The 21,829-nt window shown below is 44.2% G+C and overlaps 1 protein-coding gene across 7 annotated transcripts in view; it reads left to right on the top strand.

The window, feature by feature from the left end:
- Positions 1–5,207: 5,207 nt before the first annotated feature.
- Pdzd2 (PDZ domain containing 2) overlaps positions 5,208–21,829 on the top strand; it is a 365,774-nt gene continuing 349,152 nt past the window's right edge. For 6 of the 7 annotated variants that reach the window (XM_046422305.2, XM_058572096.1, XM_058572093.1 and 3 more), the window contains exon 1: positions 5,213–5,495. The gene's annotated coding sequence lies outside the window, so the exon portion shown is untranslated. Of the gene's footprint in view, positions 5,496–21,829 lie in introns of all 7 variants that reach the window. The other variant, XM_058572097.1, reaches the window with a different exon arrangement.

Genomic DNA, 21,829 nt, shown 5'->3' with positions numbered 1-21,829 from the left:
TTAACAAAAACAGGAAATGGACATCAAACATTGTGTGTGTGTGTGTGTGGGAAGGTGGGTATTCTATTAACCAGAAATGAGATAGACTCCTGAATTAAATAAAGGCCAACCAAGAACTTGATCCTCTGGATTCATTTCAAGCAGCAACCTATAGGGAAACTACCCTGATAGCCAGATGGGGAGAGGGAGGTGGCTGTTAGCATTTGCTAAAACAAAATAAGTAAATAGACAATGATTTTTTTTTTTTTTTACCAAATCTAGCTTTTCCAAGGTTCTACTTTCTATGGACTTCGTTGACTGGTTCTCTAGGACACAGAAAGAGGAAAAATGCATTTTCTATGCTTGGCCTACTATTCAGACATCATGCAAAGAAATTGTGAATGGTCATTTATCAATGGCCTTATCAAGCTTGTGGCGATTCCTGCTGTACCACAGCAGTTGAGATGAAATGTAAGTTATTCAGGTATATTTCATGACAAACTGAATTTGCCATTCAAAAAATGGCAGCTGTTGTCAAAGTTTCTCATTTGAAGAGTACTTTAATTTTTTTTCTAAGTACTTTCATACTTATGATCTCATTGAGACCTAACATCCTAATGAGACCTTTGAAGGTGGGTAACATTATCTCCATTTTGGAGAAATTCACCCACATTTACACACACCCTGCAGAACATGGCTATTGATCTCTGTTGCTCTTTTGAGCTGGGTATCATTTACCTAACTTTAATTTCTGTGTTCATAGTAGTTGTACCAGTAAAAACAGGTCCTAAGATTGGCAAAAGAGATAAGGAAGTATAAATAAAGAACAAAGAAAACAAAACAGACAATATATTTGTAATTACTTTTTTTAGGTTATTCACTGAGGCTCTCTGGAGGTAGAAGTATCTGAAGGAGTAAATAGCACATTATGACTTAAAATGATGCTGTTTCAAAATGAGTGGTTCAGAGCAGAATGATCAGTAGGCAAGACAGGAAGTAGGAATGAGGATGTGTTACATACAAATAGCTAAATAGTCTTCAAATTTAGATACAGGGCAATTTGACTGAATTGCAGCAGTGTGGGAACAGGGAATAAGAAAGGACGCAAGGGTCTCAATTTCTGGAGAACACAACAGTGCCAAGGCGATAAAAGCCAGGAGCCCCAAGAAGACACTTTCAAGTCCTATCTCTTGTGCAAACATAAAGACAATAGCAAATTATAAGATAAAACCTATATGTCCTGTATAATAACTTATTTTTGATATGTTGTTTGCCAAGTACTGGTTATGCTAATAAAACTGAACCTCCCCCTGCTTTTTAAAAGAATTTAAACTTTATTTATTTGTTTTTAATGTGGTGCTGAGAATCGAACTGAGGGCCTTACCCATGCTAGGCAAGCACTGTAAAGCTATAACCCCATCCTTGAACCTCACCTTTTCTCTCTCATATTCTAATTTTTAGCAGCATTGATGTGCTGGTTCCCTAAATCTGTGGAACATGTAAGCTCAGAGGTGAGCCAAATGTCACTATAGTTCATGACAATTCACTTGAACTTTTACTCTATTCTTATATGGCTTTTACAGAATGATCCAATCATCTATATACATTGTAAAAGTAGTAAGTACTATCTGTTCTTGCTAGTGTATAATTTATTTTTTAAAATATTTTTTTAGTTGTAGATGGACACAATATCTTTATTTTATTTATGCATTTTTATGTGATGCTATAGATTGAACTCAGTGTGTCACATGTGCTAGGCAGCTGATCTACCACTGAGCCACAACCCCAGCCCACAACTTAGTCTTCTTCTCATTTTTATAAGTCACTCTACTTCTGAGCTTCTCCAAGTGTGCTCTGTGGGCCACCCAAACTGCAGTCACTGGGGTTAGGGTAAGAATGCAGCATTAAGACCCCATCCCAAAGACCCAGGGCATGGTGGTGTCGGGGTGAAGGGCTGGGATATCTGAATATTCCAATCTCCTGGGAATCCTTAAGTACAGTCCCGACTTAAATCCACTGAATTCATGTTTTACTGTCATTGCTACTTATTCTTCTTAAGACCCTCTTTGGCGGGGGGGGGGGGGGGGGGGGGAGGCAGGGAGGTGGCTCATTCCAAAGTGAAGTCATGAATGGAAGATTCAGTGGCCAGGAATTTGTGGAAGAAAGAAAGGAGGGTAATGACCTAGGTAAACAGGAAGCTAGAATCTGTTTTGGAGATAAAATGAACCCACAGAGATTGGGGAGAGAAAGGGAATTGAGCCAGTTGTTGACTGAGTCTCCTTCTCCTCCTCCCTAAAAACATACTAGGAAGAGCCCCTGAGGAGGGCAGGTAGAAAGCTGTCTTTTTAAGAGTTAATGAAACTACCAGTTTCAGTTCCAGCAGCCTGGTGGGGAGATTCTTCTTCATAAAGGGAGAAAGCTCAAGGTAAACCAAATGCTATTGCAGTCCATGTGAATCTATGTAACTCACCTAAAGGACACTACATTCTTTTACCTGTCACCAATATACTGTAGCCCAGGATAATAGATTTTTTTCTTTGTTCATTATTTTTATTTTCTTCTCATTCTTAATACTTAGCTTTTGTGTATACAACTTCCTCTTCCATATCATGTATATTCTGAGCAATAAATTAAAATGGCAACCTGGACAGAAATACTAATCTGTGACTAAATATTTAACAAGGGGGCAGAAAGGATTTGCCTTTTGATCTCCAAACACTGGAAAATAAATGCCTTCAGTTGCCAGCTTTCCAAATTGACAAGACTGCAAGGGCAAAACAAAATTTCCATGCATTTGAATGACCCCTTGTGAGTTGAGCTATTATTAGCAAGCAAGAACTTACCAAAAAATAACTGGGAAATATTAGAGAAAAAGTGATTGAAATGAGAAGTATTTTAATCAGGTTAACAGGACAATGTCTGAAGGAGAAAGATAAAATTGTACATCTGCATCTATTATTTTTATAGATAATGTGTAACACATACCCATATATATTTAGCAATTTGTTTTAATTCAGCAAATATTTAGTGAGTAGCTACTGGGTTGGACACTAGGCTTTAGAAACACAAACAAGATCTAATCAGGAAGAAGACCAAAATCAGAAAGAAGACACCTGATTTTGGTGCTAGTGATCAGAGAAGCCTTCCCAGAAGAAATTACATTGAATTCTGAGATTTTAGCAGATACAAAATGGTGAAAATGTCATTCTGGCAGAGGAAACATAATTTACAGGTTAGAAGTATAGGCCTGGAAGCTAAGATCTGTGGCACATGCCTGAAATCCCACTGTCTTAAAATGGGTTCAATCCCATAGCAAGACAAAAAAGAAAAAATGTACATGGATGGAGTGAAAAGCTTTGAATGGGGTAGGTAAGAAATAACAGAGTATGGTTTGAGTGATAAGCCATGTGCATATTCATTTATTCAGCAAACTTTCAATGGGTGCTGAAGTATGGAGGAGGCCTGTGCTGAGAAGACATGGGTTGCCCCTTTGTGGCTCCTGTGATTGGGAGAGAGGGGTGGAAGATGAACCTGGGACTGTGAAATAAGCAGAAAACACCAGTCCTGAACAATCGTGGAAAGATTTTTTGGTGTGGTATCCCAATAACACTTTTCTAGACAATAGTTACCATTTTACTGAGCCCTTCCTAAGTGCAGCACAGAATAGCTGGGCTACTGCTGACCTTTTCAGCAATCCTGCATGGTAGGTGATCTCTGCATTTGCAGATAGGGAGAGAAACTCTGGGTGCCGGAGATTGCAAAACTCCTAATACATGATGCTCGGATTTGTGCAGGCATCAATCTCAAGTAGCCTGGTAATTCTAAAAGCTGAAGAAGCAGCCAGGTGCTGTGGGCTGGCCTGTAATCCCAGCAACCCCGGTAGGCTGAAGCAAAAGGATTGCAAATTCAAAGTCAGTTTGGGCAAATTAGCAAGAGCTGTCCCAAAATAAAAAGAGGGCTGAGGATATGGCTTAGTGGTAGAGTACCCTTGGGTTTGATCGCCAGTAGTGCAGGGTGGGTGGGGGAAAAAGCGGAAGGAGAGCTGAATCCAAGTGCTTCCTCAACCCCAAAGCCTGCTGGAAATACCATATCCAAAAGCCTTCAGACTATTCTGGCTTCTAAGGCTGTTGGGCAGCTCTGTGAAGTCTGTGCAGGTGATTTATGTCTATCTGCTTTTCCAAGAAACCAGAGCCTATTGCCTTGCTGGGCAGAGCCGCTGCCCAACAGTGTCCATCCCCATCCCCATCCCCATCCCCCTCAAAGCAAAGATTTCCAATTATTGCTCTGCAGAAAATGTCAAAAGCATTATTCAACTATTCATTATCCCAGGTTTTGTAATTTTTTATATGTTTTTACTCTTATCTCCTAGCACTTGAAAAAGACCAGCTTTTTCCTCTTAAGAGAGCTTAATTTGCAGAGCTGTGCAGTCTTGCTATTATGTTCTTATCATCCTCTCCCTGTGGTAGGCAGAATGACAAGGATGACAAAAAAAGAACCAAATATATTTGAAGGCCTTCCTGAAAATCACGGAAACCAAGAATCCGAAAGCCTGGGGCTCCTGTTCTTCGAGTGACCTGGAACAAGGCCAAGAGCGACTGGCATTAGCTCTTACAATCCACTCAGCAGGAGTTCCTGTCTAGTGCTCACAAGGTCCCAAACCGCCACCCGGGGGCCCTGGGATTTCCCTCAGGGGCTTAACTGGGGGATTAAGCAGCTCTGAAGTGCCAAGAGGTCCCCTCTCCTGAAATTCTCATACCAATGCGAAATTAACTTTGGTATCCTAAGAACTAGAGGTCAAGGGTAACTTGGGATGGGTGAATATCTCTTCCCATCTCCTTTGGCCTCTCCACCGCATTCTGTGATAAGGCAATTGGCATTTCGATGCTATGTGAAGCAACTTCAAGATCCACGGCTCACACTCATCCACATAGATGGCGCCCCAAGCCCTGCCTGTATGGAAATTATGAGCTGCTGTCTCCCTGGATCTTTTCCTCCCAGGATCCCCAGGTTTCTGAAGCCGGAGCCCGAGGACTGCTGGTTCATCCGGAGAGACTACCTGCCCGCGAGGGGCTTGCCAGGTGGGGTGCGGGGAGGGGGGAATCCCCGCCCACCCTGTCATTCCTACAGGGGAATCCCCGCCCCCCGTCTCTGTCACTCCAGGAAGGGAGTTCCCGCCCCTCGAATCAACCAGAGGGAGGGAATCCCCGCCCATCCTGGAGGCTCGGCGGATCCCCAGCGCTGCGAGGAGCCGACTCCCAGATCCAGTGCGTGCTGGCCCCGGGCTGGGGACGCGGCAGGACTGCTGCTGCAGGCACCCACCGCGCCGCAGGCCGAGCCGAAGGTGCCGGGGATTGAGCCTCACGCGGCTTGCTGCAAACCGCGGCGCTGCAGCTCTGCACCCGCTCGGCGTCGGCGCTGGTGGTAGCAGCCGCGGAGGCTCTGCGCCGGGACCGCCGGGCGGCGCCTGGGTCTAAAAGCGAGAGGAGTAGCGGGAGCCTCAGCCGAGCCGCGAGCAGGTGAAGCGACCGTCCCGCTGCTGACGGGACTTAGGGCTCCGGTTGGGCGTGCGGGGTCGGGGGGGAGCCTGGCACCCCAGAAAGTTCAGTGACAAATCGGGTAAGGAAATCCCAGCCCCAGGTAGGCGGTGAGTCGGGGTCCCCAACCGGGGTCCCACGTTAGGTGGTCCAAACTCCTCTCCCCTCCAGTCGAGGGCATGGGGGTCGCGGTGGAGAGGAGAGGGCTGGACAGAGCGGGATTGCAACATTAGGACCACCGGAGTCGTACTGCTGGGGACACTGAGGACATGGCCAGGAGTCCTTTTCCCATAGCAACCACATGGAGCGGAGGGATTGGGGTCTGTCTCCCGGACCATCCTCCAGCGCTTCTTCCCCCTCTGACCAGAGAAGAGGCGAAGAGTGGAGGGGGCTCCTGAAGAGCAAGGGCATGTGTGGAGCGGTTATTGGCATCTGCTAGGGAGACGGGAACATTCCAATATGGAAATCTTTCTCTCCTTCCTAAGCTCAGTTCAGACCCTAAAATCTGGTGTGTGTCTGCCCCCATCCCTCCTCTCGGATTTGCAAAATACCTTTTACGTCTTCGGCTGCTCCTTTTTTTTTTTTTTTTTTTTTTTGGTATAATCCATTAAAGCGCAGATTTGAGTTGAGCAGGGGAAGGGTCCAGAAGCCTGCCCTCATTAACCCTGATCTGTGCAGGGTTAATGATAAGGGACACTGAGGTGAGAAGAACACAAGGTCTGGAGTGGACTGGTCGCAGAGACTGGAGACAGGCACCAGGGCAGAGTCCAGATCTATTTGGGACTGGAGATTGGCCAGTGCTGGGAGATAGAGCTGGGTCTAGTTCTATCACTTGTAGCTGGCTGCAGCCTCTTCCTCCCCCCACAGGTGGGGTCTGTTGGGTTCATGTGTTTACCTTGATAAATTGTGATAAAGCTACTGGAGGTGGTTGATGAGCAGCTGCAGAAAATGACTCACCCTTGCAGACCTTGCCTCGGACCTTCAGGACTCCTTCCAGGGGAAGTCTCCCACACTCAGCCTGCTCTGGGCTTGGGCTTGGGTATTTCTACTGGGCCAGCTTTTCTGGTCTGTGACTTCTGGGTGGGAGTCAAGTAGGTACAAGTTGGCAGGTGTGGTGTGGGAGGGCTGCTTGTGGGGGTGGAATAGAATGTCTCAGAACACACCCCTGGCTGTAGGTGGTTTTTCTGGCTTCATCAATTCCTTCTTCCATTAGAATGGGCCAAGAACTGCTGCTTCTTCCATAAAAGCTGTATAGTGGTGTGCCTTCATGTGTTGTGGAGGCAGGGGTAGGGGGCCGGGGCAGGTGTTGGAAAGGAAGAATGAGAGCCATGCAAAGTATGTAAATGCATCTCCCTTGACATAGTTAATATGCTCCTGGAAAAATATTGAATCATACTTTAAATCTATCACTGAAATTGATTTTGCATGCACTTACGGCAGTTTACTATTTAAGGAAACTTATGATAATTTCTCTATTCATTTCAATCATTTTATTTTTGGAGTACCTGTGGTTTGCTGGGCTTAGAGTTTCCAGGGGATGTGCATAGATGAAAGAGGCACCCTCCCTACTGTCAGAGTTTTAGTCTAAAAGAGAAGTCTAGAGATAGCTGTGATGCAAACCAGTGCATTTTCGGCATGTAGTAGATGCCCTATGTTTACTGGATGAAGTAATGAAGGGATAAATGAATGAGTAAAGTAACTAAAGTGTGGTCCAAATAAAACATTTTGGCAGCTGGGCAAGGTGACACATGCCTGTAATCCCAGCTACTAGGAAGACAGGAGAATCACAAGTTCAAGACCACCTTGGGCAACTTAGTGAGATCTTGTTTCCAAATAAAAAATAAAAAGGGCTCAGGATGTGGCTCAGTGGTAAAGCATCCCAGTACCAGAAAATGAAAAAACAACATTTTGGGAATATGGAAGAGAAGTCACTTCTGACTGAAGGGATCTAAAAGGCTTTGTGGGGAGGTCTAGGAGGAAGGGGTATGTGCTGAAAAGTTGATCCTGAATTAGGACTAGGCCCTTAGGGATACAGTGGAGGAAGAGGCTGAGATAAGGACTTCAGGAACTTAGTTTTCTAGCCATTGGGGAATGTTTGGGATTTTTGAGCAAGAAACTATCATGATCAGATATGTGCCTTTGGGTGATTAATCTCTTGCAGAAAAAAATTGGGGCTGGAGGAAGATGAGAGGCAGGGAACCGAGAGAAGTTTCGGTAATAAGATGGTGGGGGGAAGCTGTGAAGGTCCGAGTTGGTGGGTGGCAGTGCTAAGAAGAAAAGAAGATTTGTCAGACGTGAAGTGTGGGCACTGTAGGATTTGGAGAGAAGAAACAATGATCCCCTGCAGGTTATGAGAACAAGTACACAGGGGCTGAAATCTGAAGTGTTAACATTTGACAAACCAGAAGCCTGGAGAACTCTTTCCAGCCTTCTCTTTCTTCTACCTCTCCTTGTGAAACCTTTTGTGGCTCTCGGGTCCCATGGGATAAATTCCAGATCCTTTGTGACTCTTCAGACTTCTTACTTGCTGTGTCCCCCAACACACACACACACACACACACACACACACACACACACACGGGTGTAGAACTCCTGACCTGTCATGGCTCCGCCTTTACAAAGCTGTTTTTCTTCAGTGGCAGTGATAGGGTGGTCCCTGGAGTATTCTTTCTTCACTGATCCTCCTAATAAACTTCTTCAAGTCCAGCTCAAGGGCGTCTCTGTGATTTCAGCTGCTCTCTCCAGAAGGCGCTGAGTAGTCCTTTACATGTACCCCTCAGCTCCTACAAAGCCCTATAAGTGTTCATCAGGTTGCCCTCAGCCTGCTTCTTTAGGACCTTATCTTATTCATGCCCAGATAAGGCCTGGAACAGGCCAACTTCCTCAGGCTAGACAGGGAGAGAAATAGAGGGACATCAATTGTACTGTAGGTGCCTCTCAGCTGTGACTTGAAAGCTCCAGGCCTGGTGGACTGGCAAGACAAACTGAGCTGTGGATACTCCCTTGCCCTAGGTTGCATAGGCCTAAGTGACTCAGACCATGACGGTCGGTGGCATCCCTACTGGGAGGTGGTCCCGGGTCCCTACTACACCAATCACAAAGGGAAAAATTCCCAGGAAGATGAATTCACCAAAGGTCAGGACCAAACCCAGAGAGGCTGAATCTCTTAGAGAACATAGATTTGGAGACTCAGCACTTTTAACTTTTTTTTCTGTTTTCAGAGTTATCTCCACAGTGCCAACATGATGCTGAGGACAGTTGTTTCAAGGGTAGGAAGAGCTAGGCAGACAGGTAGACAGGCAGAAAAGTGTGAGAAGGACCACCACTCAGAAGGAGGAAAAAGACACAGATAGAGACGGAGAACAGTGGCAGTGAAGGCTGACCGCGGGGCCAGGGTGCAAGGGATGAAGGAGAAAATGATTGGCAAGACATCAACACTGCATGCAGAGTGTGCAGGTTGCAAATAATCCAGAGTATTTTGAGGTGATGCCACCATTGAAGAAAGGCTTTTCAGGAGAGTTCCCAGATTCCCCTCCCAGTCATTTTTGGTAAGCAAAAGAGAATGGGGAGAGAATAGAGAAGCCATGTAAGTGGTTTTGGGAGGGAAGAGGCCAGAGACAATAAAGTGCAGGGAAAGAAGAAAGCTCGTTTATGCTGTCCCTAGAAAGTGGGAGAGAAGCAGAGGGGGGTGAGGGAGCCTGCAATGTGAGGGGTGGGTAGCTGGGGGGACAGGGAGTGGAGTCTTCTCAGTGAAACAGGAGGGCATCTGCTGAGAGCTAGGAGGCATTGGTGAGGCTGGGGGGCTTGGAGGAAGGATCTGCATTACTGCTGTTGGCCAGGGGAGGTGAACCTGGTGCCTGGCACCTTGTGGGCTGGCCAGGAGGGAAAGGAAGGGTGACTGAATTGGAATCAGAGACTTAACTAGAATCCCGGTAGTGCAGAGAACTTCTTGCCAGCCAGGGCACTGGAATTTCGAAGCCTCTGCTGGCTCATGTGTAAAGATGGTGCAATGGCTGCTTCTCAGAGTTGTTCTTAGGCAGTATGCAGAGAGATACCGAGGTGTGTATGCAGGCCCCTCAATGACAGCATCTGGGTCTTTTGGAACAGTGCATCAAGAGAGGAATAAACCTCTCACCAAAGTCGGCGAGAGCCCAGCTGAATATAGAAGTCAGGGCTTTTGAGAGGTTTTGAACCAAAAGCTTTGGACTGTTCTGAGCAGCCTGGCCTCCTTGTTCCCACCTTAAGGAATTTTTAGGATCTCTCTCTCTCTCTCTCTCTCTCTCTCTCTCTCTCTTCAAATCTGTTGGCTTATAGCAGTGGCTACACCTGTATTTCACTTCCCTCTTATGTAAAGATGTTACGGGGCTGAAAGGGACAGCCTGGGTGACATCCATGTCCTCTGTGGTTTGGAAGGAGGAAAAGCACTCAAACTTGCCTTTGAGGAAGCTAAGGCCCAGAAAAGCAGAGAACTTGCCACATTCAACAACTGGAACTAGAACTGCAGACTGCACTTGCTTATCTGAGGGACTGGTGTCTCAATTGTGCAGGGTGGGTGAGGGCAGATTAAACACCTGCATCTCCTGGGCTTTATCAATGGGTCTTTGATTACACATAGAAAGATTAAATAAATATTCTCACTTGTTAGTGAAGGTGGGGGGAAAGGAGCTCTTAAATTTATTTAGTAACACACTCAATACATGTGTTCAAAATTAAATGAAATTTCGGAGAAACGTTAAGAATTTTTTTTTTTTAAGAAAATTGAGGTATAGAAAACAATTCTCAAATTATTTTTTATTTTTCCACCCAGATAATTTTTGTCTAGATTATGTTGTCCTTTGGGACTCTGCATATGTTGTATATAAAGTGATAGATCCTTTTATGGCATTTCAAACTTTGAAAGTCTTGATCTCATAATATTCATCTTCCAGAAATAGAAAAAAAAAGAATGGAATTGGGAAGGTAAATGTTTCTTATGGGTTCTGAGCAGGGGGATTTGAAGCCAGATAGGGTATTTGATTCAGTCTGTCTGTGAGCTCAAGAGTTCTGCATTCTGTTGACAAATATGTTCAAGAAAACACTGGATCATTTATGGATTGAAAACTCAGTGGGTGAAGAGGCCCTCTGTGATGTGATGGGCAGCTGAGCCAAGAGATGTTTTGTTAAAGCACCAAATATGTGGAGAAGACATCTTCATCTGTGGAGTCTCTTCACCTCTGGGAAGAGGCCTCCCCTGGCCTGGCTTCTCAGATGTCAATAGCACCTTCTCTACCTTACACCCAGTCCCCATCCTTAGAGGACCTACTATACTATGCTTGCCTTGCCCACATGAATACACTGTGAGTGAAATGGCTAGGCTATCAATTTGTAGAAAATCAGAAACTTAAGATTCTTAACTCTCTTTATGATACAGTCTAGTGAAACTAGATAGTAATGAACATCTCGCTGATGAAGTCTTCTTGGATTATTTGTTTTTAGGTTATTGAGTGTTTCGTTGCCTCTTCAAGCCCTCTAGGACACACAAAGATGTTTTGAAGAAGCAGGCTTAGGGGAACTGACTTTGCAGCAAAGTAAACTTATTTTGAACACAAAATTGTTGCAAACTTTGAATGAAATAATAGCAAGAAGGTAGAGGAAATTCTGTTGTGAGAAGCAGCCTGAAATGCCTAGATATTCATAGGAGGATAAAAGAAATCACGGACTCTTAGGAATCTGTGAATCCTTGAAAGAGCATAATCCAATTCTTTGCCTTCAGGTTGCAGTAAATGTAGCTCTTTCCAGATAGGATCTGTGCTGTTTTAACAGCTTCCTGAGGAGAGGCTTCCACGGTATATTTGCACTTAACAGAATGCTGCCCCAGACAGAGTCCTTTGAGGTATTCTGGCAGGAGTGGAAATGAGTTTGGGCTGAACCACTCCTGCTCTCATTTTTATCAATACTTGGACACCTCTAGTACTTGGCTTTGCAAGCACTAGACTTGTACTCTGCTACCTCAACCCACTCGTTCAAGATAAAACACACACACCCTGTTGTCCTGAAGTCTGAGGACTGATCATCCTGCTTTGCTAAAAATAAAGATGGCATTCATACAATGCAGGATAGGATTCCTGTCTGAGCAGGGACACACTTGGTGCTGTGGAAATCCAAAGTCAGTTCCCTGGCTGGGACCTGCCCCCTGAGGCAGTAGGATTTGAGCTGGGAACAGGGTAGGAGAAAGAGCAATTGGGGATCACGGCATACACACGGTAGGGGAGAGAGGAAGGGAACTGGGTTGCAGTGGGGAGGGTTCTGGCCATCCAGAGGAAGCTGGTGGGAGGCCAGAGAGGACCAGGGAGCTTTACACTCCTGGAGTCCTTTCTGACCAAGGAGATTTGGAGATTCCTAAAGGGGAAGATAGAATAAACAGCAACTCTTGTCCCTTTCACAGAAGGCCAGCCTGGCCCTCCTGTTTAAACATTATGAGATGTTATTGCAATTCTGATACTCTATAAGACTGTTCTGAAGAGCAGAGAGACAAGTGTGTCAGCTATGATATCTTGGGGTGACACACACAAGCTTGAACACTCAGTAATGCAACTCACCTGGGAAGAGTTCCAGTGACTTAGCCACCAGAAGTGTCTTCAACAACTCGATCCCTCTGTGCAGTGAACATTAAGTGGTTCTTGAGACTACTGAGGTTTGCATGCAGGTGATCAAAAACAATCCTGAACTCTCTTCCAGTATTCCAACATTCCATTTTCTGCACCTAAGAAGACGAGAAGAGAGCCAACTTGAATAAAACAAGACGTCAATAAACTCTGCATTTTTTGTGAGTTGGCCAATGACACATAAAATGTCTGATTTCAGCTGTTTCAAAACAGACGCCTCCCCCTCTTTTTTGGCACAGTTTATTTTATAGAGATTTGGGTAAAACTAGATTGTGCTATAATGGGTCTCCTGGTGAAGAAAATTAACTTCCAAGGATAAAGCAGCCATGCAAATATTATTACAAAATCACTCAGCATACAAAATTGGCATAGCTTTCCTCCACAGTTTGCTACTGCCCACTCTTCACTCCTACCCCACCCTGGTCACTGTTATTCCCAATATCATTAGGCTAAAAGAAGAGACAGCTGTCCCTAAAAAATGTGCACCGCGTGTCCCCATCTGCATAGCTTCTCATGAGAGAGCAAGCAGTGAGGTGGTGAGATGAGAGGAAGATACTGGAAAGGTTTGTGTTAACCCCTCCCTGCACCTCGTCCTCATCTCTGAAAACCTGAGCAGATGTGAGGATGATTGATTTATTTGCTGGTGAATGCTGTGAAGCATTGGTCAGCAATTTGGGGCAAAGGGAAATGCATATGACACCTGAGCACTCTTCCTATATTCTAGTTCCTCACCTGCTTGTTTTCAGAGGGCCATCTTTATCTGGAGCATCTCTGAAGATGAGCTGTCTTTCCCCTCTGTTCTTCAGGATCCAGTACAATGTCCAGTCATGGGTAGAACTGAAAATGGTTTCAGTGTTCACCGTTCGGCAGCCACTGTTCTAGACACCTTATGTGAATCGACTCATCCAGTTCTCATAACAACCCAATGAGGTAGAGACTATTATTCCTCCTAGGGCTGCCATAACAAAGCAGCCCAAATTTGGTGGCTTAGAACAAGAGAAAGTTATTCCCTCTCAGTTGTGGAGGTCAGAAGACTAAATCAAGGCTGTTAGCCGGGCCGGGCTGCCTCACAAGGCTCTAGGGGAGAATCCTTCCTGGTGTCTTCCAGCTTCTGGTAGCTGTTGACATTCCTGTGACTCTCACTCCCGTCTCTGCCTCTGCCTTCACATTGCCTTCTCTGGGTGTCCGTGTCTTCTCCTGTCATGTCTGCATGGCTCTACTTTGTCTGTTCTAAGGACATTGGATTTGGGGATTGCCAGATAATCCAAGATGATCCCATCTCAAACTCCTTTATTTAATTACATCCTCAAAGACCCTTATACATATCTTTGTGGGAGCCATTATTTAATCCACTACATACCTGTTTGCAGATGGAGAAACGGTGGGGCAGAGGGCTTAAGCAGATTCTCTTAGGTTGTACAGGTCTGAGTTGGAGGGACTGGATTTAAATACAGCAGCCTGCCTCTAGAGCTTAAATTCTGCATTCTTCTTGGAGGGGGTTGCGGGGGCTTCTGGGATTGAACCCAGGGGTGCTTAACTACAGAGCCATATCCCCAGCTCTTTTTTAAATTTTATTTTAAAAATTTGAAACAGGATCTTGCTAAATTGTTGAGGCTGGCCTCAAACTTATGATCCTCCTGCGTCAGTGAACCAAGTTGCTGCTCAGTGATTGTTTATGATATGAAAGGATGGCAGGATGAGAGTAGATAGATGATTTTAAAAAATGCTGATGGCTATAGCTAGTTAACATTCTTCCTCCCAATGTATTGAAAATAACTAATATCCATTGTTTTATGATGTTGTCCAGGGAGATTCCAACTATCTCAAGAGTTTTGCCTTCCAAATTTATGTTTCTATCCTTGTCTTCTCCACTGAATCCCAGACTCATGTGCACTACCTGCCCCTTTAATATTCCCATATGGGTATGTCACATGCATCTCAAAGCAAACATGACCAAAATGATGTTTCTCCTTCAAGCTAGTTCTTTTCCTACTATCTCCGTAAATGGCACCCACCCCCAGACTCACCCCCCTCAATCCAGAAACCATTCTTTATTATTCTTTTTTCCCCACACCCTACATTCAGATCTGTAAGTGGCAGTCCTTTCCTCTAATATCCACCTTCTTCTCCCCATCCACGGCAGCCACATGGTTAAGGTCACTGTCATTCTGTCCCTGGATCCCTGCTGCAGGTGCTTCCTAACCAGGACTCCTGAGGACACTTTTGATGTCCCAACGGGACCTTTCTCCTCAAAGCAGTCAGAGGGTTTTGTTGTTTTGTTTTTTTTTTCTCCAAAGACTTTAGTGTAGTTTTAGGTTCACTGCTAAATTGAGAGTAACTGTGTTAGTCAAGTTTTTATCCCTCTGACTAAAATACCTGACAAGAACAACTTAAAAGAGGAAAGATTTATTTTGACTTTTGGTTTCAGAGGTCTCAATCCATGGTCAGCCAGTTTTATTGCAGAAACATGATGGCAGAAGGGCATCGTGGAGGAAAGCTACTCAGCTCATGGCACCTAGGGAGCCAAGAGAAATAGGAGCCAGGGACAAAATATAGTCTCCAAAGGCATACCCCCGGTGACCTACCTTCTCCAGCCACGCCCACCTGATAGTCCATTCAAATTATTAATCCATCAAATGGTTAGTCCCCTGATGAAGTTATAGCCTTCACTATTCAATCATTGCCTTACATTACCTCCGAACCTTGTTGCATTGGGGACCATACAACACATGAGTTTGGGGGGTCAATCCATATCCAAACCATAAGAGTAACATTCAGAGATTTCCCATATACCATTTACCCCCACACATGCACGGCCTCCCCCATTATCAACATCCTCCACCAGGGTGATACATTATCACACCTGATGAGTCTACACAGACAATGATGTTATCATCAAAGTCTATAGTTTACATTAGGGTTCATCCTGCTATGGCACATTCTGTTTGGACAAACGAATAAAGACATGAATCCACCATTACAGTATCAGATAAGGTGGTTTCACTGCCATAAAAATTCCCTGTGTTCTACCTAGTCATCTCTTACTCACCTCTGTCTCAGAGGGGGTTTATAAAAATCTCTGTTCAAATCATGTCACTCCCGAGCTTAAAACTGGGCCATTCTCATTGTCATTTGGCCCACCTCTCTTACCACTTAGTCTCTTCCCTCTGTGCCCTGACACATCATCACTCCATTCTGCAACAAAAGTTCTATCTCACAAGTGCCCTTCTCTGGGATCCTCCAAGGCATCTTGTCTACAAACCTATAACCTAAATTATAGGTTTGGTAGCACCTCCTGGGGTGCTATCACTGACTGATTCCTTACTGAAATAAAGTCTTTGATTTATTAATTTATTTTCTATCTCACATGTTAGAATGTAAGCTTAATTAAAGCAAAGACCTTGTGTTGCTCTTGTATCTCAAGTGCCTACAACAGTACCTGGTATAAAGCAGACATTAAATAGATAGTGTTTGAACAAATCGAGCACTTTATTTTGGGCCCTGTTCCCAATTACCCTTATTTTTTGGATGAAAAATTGTACTTTCAGAAAGGTTAACCAACTTCCCTGAAGTACTTATCTATTCAGAGCAAGAATATGAATCCAGATCTGTTTGGCCAGTCTCTATTCTCAACAAGTGTCCCATACATAATCTCTAAGAAGCAATAACTGCCCAGGAACCCTGAAGTCTCTACAGAGTTCTGAGCTTTCTAACTCCTTTTCCTACTTATAAATCCAGGACACAGGTAACACAGAGAGAAGAAATATACTTCCTGGACTGTCCAGTGTATTATTTCTCTGAAAAGTTGACCTAGGACTTAAGCTTTGAGAAGTTAAGAGTTAATTTTGCTTTTTCTCTACTTTGGGACTTTTTACGATTCATCTTGAGATTTGATGAATTAAACCCTCTTCCTTGAATGCTTAAAGGAAAGGCAGAGATGGCCTCTTCCTCCTCCTGACTTTTGGTACACATGAGCACGTTTTTGTGGGTTGGTCTTTTCTGACTCCATATCTCTTTTCAGTTGATTGAGCCCTAGAGCAAGAACATGGACTTCACTGTCACTAGATTGGTTGGTAGCAAGACCCTCTCCATTGGGACTTGCTCAAAGACTGGACCATTTTTCTGGCACCAACTTTGGGTCAGTTATGGAAGAGGCCAAAGACAGGTTCTTTCCAGATATGGAGCTTCGAGGCTGTAGATTGGAAGAATGAAAAAGCATCTTCTTCTTGTTGAACCATTTTTTTAAGGGTTCTCTTGTTGCCCACAGTGGCCTCAGACTCTGGATTCAAGCAATTTTCCTGCTTCAGCACCCTGAGTAGCTGAAATTGCAGGTGCACATCACCATGCCTGACTTAGACCCCCTTTTAAAAATCAGGTCCATCTTGGGAATTCCATTAGCATCCTGGTAAGTAAACATTAGATATGAACCTACTCTTTCAGGCAAATAGAAATTGAGAGGTTGTCTAAGATCTTCAAGTGTTGGTTGGGTTTTTATTCATAGGAAGGGCTATGGCAATTGATTATTGCATCTGGCAAATATAGCTGCTTTCTTGCAGGAAGGCAGACTCTGGCCATTGGATATGTCATGCGCTCCACCTCTGCTGTCATGAGTGGGGTTTGCTATGGTAACCAGAGCTTTGCCTGAGGGTTGTGCATGTAAAGTGTCATTCATTGGTAGTACCTTTTATTTTTAGCATAAACCAAAGAGGAGCTGCTCATTGTTCCTGCTAACAGGCAGGTGGGTAGTCATAATGGAGGCTGGGATGAATTGATATGCTGTTCTCCTGTGAATATCAGCACCCACCACAGTCCTCATTTGTTGGATCGTGATGTACTTCTGGAATTCTATTGGTTAAAATCCTTGCTGGAACCCCCACAGTAGGATAGTTGGACTTACTATATTTTAACAACTCTTTGTCAACTGCTGTTCCCATCTCCATCCTGACACAGCATGTAGGTTTTGCTAATAATGGTGATCTTGCAGATAGGAGGAGGGTAGCTTCCTGTAAAGCCATTGAAAGCTGAGAAAGCTCAGCAAACATTTGAAGGAGGTAGTATTTTCCCTCTCAACATGATGCTCAGTTCTCTCCTAGAGCTTTTACTTTGTCCTCAGTGCTCTCAAAAAACATTTTTTTTTCTTTTTCGTTCAACTAATATTTATGTGTTACATGCCTTGTAAAGAAAGTATACATACACTTCTTATTCTGTGCATGGGGAATAAAAATAAAATTTTGACTTTCTTGAAGTATTATTCATATCAAATTGTCTGTTGTCTGGGCCAGGAGTAGGGAAAATGGTGAAATATTGTTTCAAGAAAAAGTGAGTCACCTGAACCTCAGTTTTGTTGAGGGCTTGGAGCTGGCTGAGAACCCCCTCAGCATATTTGCTGATACAGTTTTAGGGTTGAGTGGATCTGGGGCCATTGTGCTCCATTACCTGTTCACCCAAGAATGCAAACTATCATCTGAAGCAACACTGGAGTCACATCTCGAGGTGATATCAGCTAAGGTCAGAAACCGTAGACTAGAAGGTTCTTTCATGGATAGACTATATCCTATGGGATGGATGCTGTGAGTCAAATGCCCAGTGCAGTACTGGACCACAGTAGCCCCATCATGAAGTTTTTTTTTTTTAAATGAATGAAATCAGGTTCAACTGGCATGTCTAGGTGGGAGAGAAGAACCTGGGCTATACTTCAGGTCATACTTACAGCCAATACCTGAGGATCCCCAAAGGCTGATGAAGTCCAACCCTTCACAGCATATAGTCTTGAGAGAGATAGGAAATGCAGAGCTAATTAGGATTTGGGATCTATGGGAAGGTGAATCTTCTGATAAATTCATATGGAGGGTAGTCCTTCCATCAAAAATGTTTTTCCAAACAGATTCCCATTTTACACACTAATCATTTTACTTATTTATTTTGGTACTGGAGATTCAATCCAGGGGTGCTCTACTCTATCCTTGAGCTACATCCCCAGCCCTTTTTATATTTTATTTTGTAACAGGGTCTTGCTAAGTTGCTTGGGCCTCACTAAGTTGCAGAGGCTGGCTTTGAACTTGAAATCCTCCTGCCTCAGCTTCCCAAGTCTCTAGGGTTATAGATATGTGCACTGCTCCCAGCTACACACTAATCATTTAGATGTTGTCATGAGCTACCAATTGAACATGCTTGCTCAGCCCTGTGCATTCATTCTGTAAATCGAATATTTGAGACCTACCATGTGTTAGACGCCTATATTCTAGTAAGGAAGGCAAACATTCAATATGTTTTAAGCTGAGTCCAAAAGAACATGACACCCTAGAGATGTTCTCCAGCCCACTACACTTTGCAAACTATTCTTACAGAGGTCACTAATGAGGTCCACATTTGCTAAATCCAGGATTATTTCAGAGCCTCTTATTAGATCCCTCAAAGCCTTTGGTATTCACAGTCCATCCCTCTTTTCTCCTTGAACGCTCCTTCCTGGCTCTTGAGCAATGGGCTCCCCAGGTGTTCCTCCTTGTGTAACAGCCAGCATTTCTTCTAGTTTGTTTGGCTGCCAGCTCTTCTCTCTGACCCCTGCAGGGCCCAAGACTCAATGCTTGGACTTCTTATCTGTCTTTCTGTGACTGCTGTCTGTGATGTCAGTCGTCCTGGCTTTAAATACTATCTGTAAGCCAAGAACTCTCACCAGTCTCCCTCTATCTTGTACTGCTTGGACACATAAGGACATACTCCACAACTCTGCTGAATGGCTAAGGGTCATCCCAAACTTCAGCATCCAAAACCAGGTTCCTGATTCCCACCCTGACCTTTCTGGATGCTTGTCTCTGGTTAGTCCTTGAAAATATATCTAGAATCCAGACTGTAAAACCTCAGTGGTAAAATGCTTTGCCTAGCATGCATGAGGCCATGGGTTCCATCCCCAGCACCAATGTAATAATAATATTACTATATATCCCTATAATCCAGTCGTTATTAATCACTTCTCATCTCTCAGACCCTTTCAGGACTCTCCTAATTGCTGCTGTTCCCTTTCCCCTCATGGTTTATTCTCAACAGGGCAGCCAGAACGAGTCTAGTAAAATGTAAAGCATTTCATGACACTTCTCTGCTCAGACCTTCCCAATACATCCCGTCTCACTTAGAGTAAAAGCCAAACTCATCACCTAGCCCACCAGGCGCTTACTGAGCTCTGTCTTTCCTGTGCCCTTCCCTATCTGCCTCCACCTCTGCCACTGTCCCACAGCTCCAGCTTTACCAGCTTGCTTCTGCCTCAGGGCCATCACCCCTGCTGTTCCCTTTGCCTGGAATGATCTTCCTTCAGGTCTTGTCGCCTGGTTCTCCCTCACTTCCTTCAGATCTTGATTCAAAGGCTCCCCTTGGTGAAGTCTTTTGTGCCACCTTCCTCTGGTCTAAGATTTCATAGCTCCCTTCTCAGCTTTATTTTCTCCTTAGCACATTGTCAGTCTTTTGATATATATTTTACTGACTTAATTTGCTGTTCCGCTTGCTTCAGATTGAATGTAAAACTGACGGTGGTATTTTTGAGGGGTTCTATTTGGTTCACTGTTCCATCACCGATATTTAGAGTAATGCCTGGCTTATCGTAGACATTCAGGAAATATTTGTTGAGAGAATGAATTAGAATCATGGGTATCTTTAACTTAAATCCGATGCCCCAGGGAGTGTGATCTAATTGGCACGAGGCACAGCCCAAGCACTGGTATTTTTTGACACCTTCCCAGGTTATTCTAATGTGAAGCCAGAATTGCAAACCACTGATTTGTCATCTGAACTCTCTGTTATTGTTCTCCTTCTTGGAAGTTTACCTCCCGTGGCATATGTTGTTGCTTTTCCTAGAAAATCCATTAGTTTTAAATTTTAAATTGCAGTGGATGGTTTTAATGGAATTTGTGCTGTGTGTGATAGCGTATTAGGGTTTTAATTGGAGCATCTTGTTAGAGTGAATACAATGGACATTCATCTCTCTAACACCTTGGCTGAACTTGGATGGGGAGGACAAGTGTGTTCTTTGTTAATTCCCCAGTTGAGCGTCAGACTTTTGTTTTTTATTTGAAAAGTGAGAGGAGATTTGAATCTGGCTAATTGTAAACTTCATTTGCCTAAATGGGCTATTCACATCTATTCTATCTCCCCCAAATGTCCACCTGCCCGCTGTCTAAATTCTATCCCTCCCTCGGGGCCCAGGTAAAGTCTCATTCCCTTTGAAAAGTGTACCCTGCTCCCCTAACCCACAGCCTCTCCCAGAACCCGGGCACATTCACTTGGCATCAAGCCCCAGTGGCTTTGTTTGGCAAACTCTGTGCCTAAAGTATCTTTTTTGTACCCTTCTCAGACTAGACTATAACCTCTCTGAGGGCACGGGGCCATCTTTTTTACCTCTTTATGTTCCCAGCAGCAAGGAATAAACAGATGTTGATGGATTAGTTAAACCATTCTTGTTTAATGCATTGGCAGCATCCACTAAGGACTTTGCCTGGGGAAGAGGACGCCTTGCTCGTCATAATTAGGGATTGAACACCTTGGTGTTTTTCCACCCTGGTTTGATCTGTGTTTCTTTCTCTCTCTCTCTCCCTCCCTCCCTCCCCACCCCCCCCCTCTCTCTCTCTCTCTCTCTATATATATATATATATACACACACACACACACACACATATTTAAAAAAAAGCAACTGAAACAGCTTGCAAGACTTAAGACCCCTAGTTTTCAATACCCTACTTGAAAATGATGTAGTCAAGAAAGCTCAGCTAAAATCACATTTGGCTTTATTCTGAAAATCAGATTTAAAGAATTTTAAATTAAACTGCATTTTAGGACTGCAGAGAGGAAGCTCCAAGACAGGGTAATGGGGCACTTTTTAGGTCTCTTTCTATTTGAAGTAGGGACTTTTCTATTATGTTGTCATTATCAAGTTAACATTCTTTCATTTCAATAGCCTGGGGGAGATCAGGTAACCTGATACATTGGTTTGAAAACTAGGTTCTTAACACCTTTGTGGCCTTTTGAAGGTCTTGGCTTAGAGAAAAGTGATGTCATGGTGAGACAGGAAATGTTATAAAGCTGTAAAATGTCATAAACTGATTTCCATCTGGTCGTAGGTGTATGAGATATAGCAAAGAAAAAAGTGCAGGGTAAGGTTACTAGACCTGTGTATCATAGGAAAGCTGTTGACCTTCCATGTCCACACTTCTCAGCAAGTTGTTTGGATGGTCCTTTGTTTTTTGTTTTGTTTTGTTTTTTTTTTTTGGTACTAGGGATTAAATTCAGAGGCACTTGACCACTAACCACATCCCCAGCCCTCTTTTGTATTTTATTTAGAGACAGGGTCTCACTGAGTTGCTTAGTGCCTCGCTTTTTGCTGAGGCTGGCTTTGTACTTGTGATTCTCCTGCCTCAGCCTCCTGCTGACATCCCTGTAGGTAAGATGGAGAAATATGGATCAGGCAGCAGAGCAGCAGCGCATGGATTGACAGCCATCCAAAGGGGCTGATGGATTGGGGGCCATGAGGGCAGAGTGAGAGTCAGAGTGCAAAGAGTGAGAGTCAGGCACAGTTCTGCCATTGGCATTATCCTGCTCCTTTTCAACATTTTTACCAACAATCTGAATAAAGGCATGGGTGACATGTTTATCCCATTTGCTCATGACCCAGATCTGGGAAGCATAGTG

Source organism: Marmota monax, unplaced genomic scaffold, assembly GCF_021218885.2.
Source record: "Marmota monax isolate L192 unplaced genomic scaffold, Marmota_monax_Labrador192_F-V1.1 WCK01_AAM20220418_F8-fsc00077, whole genome shotgun sequence".
Classification (NCBI taxonomy): domain Eukaryota; kingdom Metazoa; phylum Chordata; class Mammalia; order Rodentia; family Sciuridae; genus Marmota; species Marmota monax.
The sequence above is the reverse complement of the archived record's forward strand: the minus strand, read 5'-3'. Positions and strand labels throughout refer to the sequence as shown.